The following is a 3,365-nucleotide window of genomic DNA, read 5'->3' as shown; positions in this document are numbered from 1 at the left end:
TCGGTTGGGTTCGGGATTGTGACAGTAATTCCACTAACTAAATGCAAAGTTGAAAAAATTACAAAGTACACCATGTAGGTGTATGTGTTGGCTTACAATTGATTCCGGAGGCTCCTCCCAGGGACCCAGTAATGGCTTAGCTCATCATCTGCTGACAGTGAATAAGAGGACCGCTTGCTACCTCAGCTCGTGCGCTCTCTCTCTCTCTCTCTCTCTCTCTCTCTCTCTCTCTCTCTCTCCTTCCCTCTCTCTCTCTCTGTTGCTCTCTCCCTCTCTTCCCACCTGTTCCTGGCTGACCTCTCTCCTTCCCTTTCTGTACTTCTTTCTGTCCTTCTCTGTCCCATGCCGTGTCCCCTACCCCTACCACACCTCATTCCTGTCCCCGTCCCCATGGTTCTGCTCCTGTCTGTCCACCTTTACCCCTTCTCCAGGGTCTCACTCCCTTTCTTCCCCTAAATAAACTCCCTTTATATCAGGTCTGTCGCATGGCACAATTTCTCAAAGGATACCTTTGGCATAGGCCCACCATGTACCCGCCCCAGCCCTGCTGCAATTATATTTCGTAACAGTATAAGAATGTCACAGTAAAACCCATTGCTTTATATAGCAAATATAATTATAACTATAAAACAATTCAGGTGAGAATGATAACCTAAGGTATTTGGTGTGCTTCACGGGCAGGCTGCTTATTGATTAGATTGCCTCTGCTTCAGTCTGCAGGATCAGGGCAGTTCTGAGGGCTGGGTCAATCTAGAGAGAGAGCCCAGGGGTGTTGTTCCTTCCCCCAACATCTTCATCCAGGCAGAAGCATCATCTTTTAGAGTGGGAGGGCATCCACCTTGCTCCTCTTTGAAGGAGCCTGTCTGTGGACCCAGGGGAAAATCCCTCTCTTCTCTGTTAAAGCCGGGTTTCCTTAGCTCACAGGGAAGGCATGGGGTTTCCTGCTGGAGAGGACCATTTGCAGGACCTAGGCCAGAGATGCCAACAGGGATTAGGGAGGGAAGCACACTCTGATGGCCGCAGCCTGTGCTCCCAGAGTCCAGCAATCTGAGCCCATAGTGGCCTCATTCTCTGCTCAAGGTCAATACTGCTCTCAAGTCCATCCTGGTCATGCCCTCAAAGTCCCACTTCACATTGGGCACAGAAGTCATAGACCGGAAGTACAGTGCAGGGAAGGAGCGAAAGAAGGGACAATAGAACTCTCAGGTTCTATTCTGAGGGGTCCAATGTGTTTGCAAAGTCTCTAGGTGTGCTGACACACAGACAAGAACATGCTGACACTCCGTCACCCTGCCCCTGGTCCCTCTCCGCAACACTGGTCAAAGCCTATGTACCCATCGGAGCTGTCTGGAATGACAGGTATGGTCTGTGTCTGAGCTGTTCCGTAAGGTGGCTGTAACTACTGTAAACCTGAGATGGGCTCATGTGGACAATAAAATGTGTTTTTAATTTCTTCAGTCTTTATTAGTCGGTAAAATGACACCACAGAGGAGATGAGTTATAAAGGAAGGAGTTTACTTGGATTCATGGTTTTAGAGGCACAAAGTTGAGGGACCACACTGGTGATGGCTTTTTTTTTTTTTATTACAGAGTCCCGAAATAGCATAGAACATCTGGCAGGGGCTTGAAAGTATACGTGTGTGTGTGTGTGTGTGTGTGTGTGTGTGTGTGTGTGTGTGTGTGTGTGTGTTCTGGCTTTTCTTCCTCCTTATGAAGCTACCAGGATGCAACTCTAGGGGGCTCCATCCCAATGGCTTCATCTAATACATCTGATACTAATAATCACCTCTAAGCCATAGTAGATTAGGTTTTCACACTACTGATACATCACTCACAGAGGAGACCAAGTTACGACACAAGAAACTGTAATATATAACCGCACTGCCTGGATGGTCCCCAGTTCTCAGACTCTGATCATGGGGGCCTGAATTACTAGAGTCAAGAGCCAAAGCAGAGGCTTATGGGAGACTTTCTGGGAGCTTTGTTACTGGAAATCTTTGCCCAGCTAGATCAGCTGTGATCTCTCCTAGAAGACCAGCATGCTCTCTTTTAATACTTCCTTTCCTCAAAGTCCAAAAAAACCAATCTCTTTCTTCAGTGAGTTCACAGAGCTTTGAGAAAAGATAGAAACTGTTCAGTTCAAGAAGTCATGGGAGGGCCTTACCAGAGAAGAGAGGGATTTTTCCCTGGGGCAACAGTCTACCCTGCTTACCAGGAGTGTGGAGCAGGGAACCTGTTGGATATGCAAATCTGGGGCCACGCCCGGACTCCTGAATCAGAAATTCCTGGGGTGGAGTTGACAATCTGTGTTTTAACAAGCCTGCTCACTTGTGATGCCCTGTGAAGTGTGAGAACCAGGCTCCAGAAGGCTTGGGGCAGTGGTGGGTGGGGGCAAAGGGAACAGGAGGGCTCAGGATTCTCCAAAGAGCCCCAAGAACTTGCCTTTGAGCCTGCCTTGTTTAACACATAGGGCATGCCCGGGCAGAGGACCGGCACACGCCCACTGCCACTGCCCGAGGTCTGAGTGCCTTCTAATATAGTTTAAAATCTTAAAATAATAATTTACTTAGATGGCTTTATTTAAGGTAAATTGCATGGTATTTTAAAATAAAGTAAACTTGAGCTGTTTAAGACATTATTCTTGATTAGAATTTCTTGAGTTCTAAATTCAGCAGAAGGTTATCATGGTTTAAAGTCTGGGAAGCCTAGTACATTTACCTACTGAACTGCTCCAACCTTTCCCCTTTGACTCCTTTAAAGAAAGCATAAACCTCTACTACAAAACTGTTTAAAGAAACGAAAAAAATGACTAGCCAAAATCATCATCTTCTTCCTCTTCCTCTTCCTCTTCCTCCTCCTCTTCTTCTCCTTCTCCTTCTCCTTCTCCTTCTTCTTCTTCTTCTTCTTTTTTTTCTCTTTTTTTATTTTATTTTATTTTATTTTATTTTTTTATTAACTTGCATAATTCTTATTTACATTTTGAATGTTATTCCCTTTCCCAGTTTCCGGGCAAACATCCCCCTAATCCCTCCCCCTCCCATTTGTTATGGGTGTTCCCCTCCCCACCCTCCCCCCATTGCCGCCCTCCCCCAACAATCACGTTCACTGGGGGTTCAGTCTTAGCTGGACCAAGGGCTTCCCCTTCCACTGGTGATCTTACTAGGATATTCATTGCTACCTATGGGGTCAGAGTCCAGGGTCAGTCCATGTATAGCCTTACGTAGTGGCTTAGTCCCTGGAAGCTCTAGTTGCTTGGCATTGTTGTTCATAAGGGGTCATGGGCCCCTTCAAGCTCTTCCAGTTCTTTCTCTGATTCCTTCATGAGGGTCCTATTCTCTCTCTTTTTTTTATTTATTTTTTTTTAA

The sequence above is a fragment of the Rattus norvegicus genome, chromosome 11 (assembly GCF_036323735.1).
Source record: "Rattus norvegicus strain BN/NHsdMcwi chromosome 11, GRCr8, whole genome shotgun sequence".
Lineage (NCBI taxonomy): Eukaryota > Metazoa > Chordata > Mammalia > Rodentia > Muridae > Rattus > Rattus norvegicus.
Note: the sequence above shows the minus strand (reverse complement) of the source record.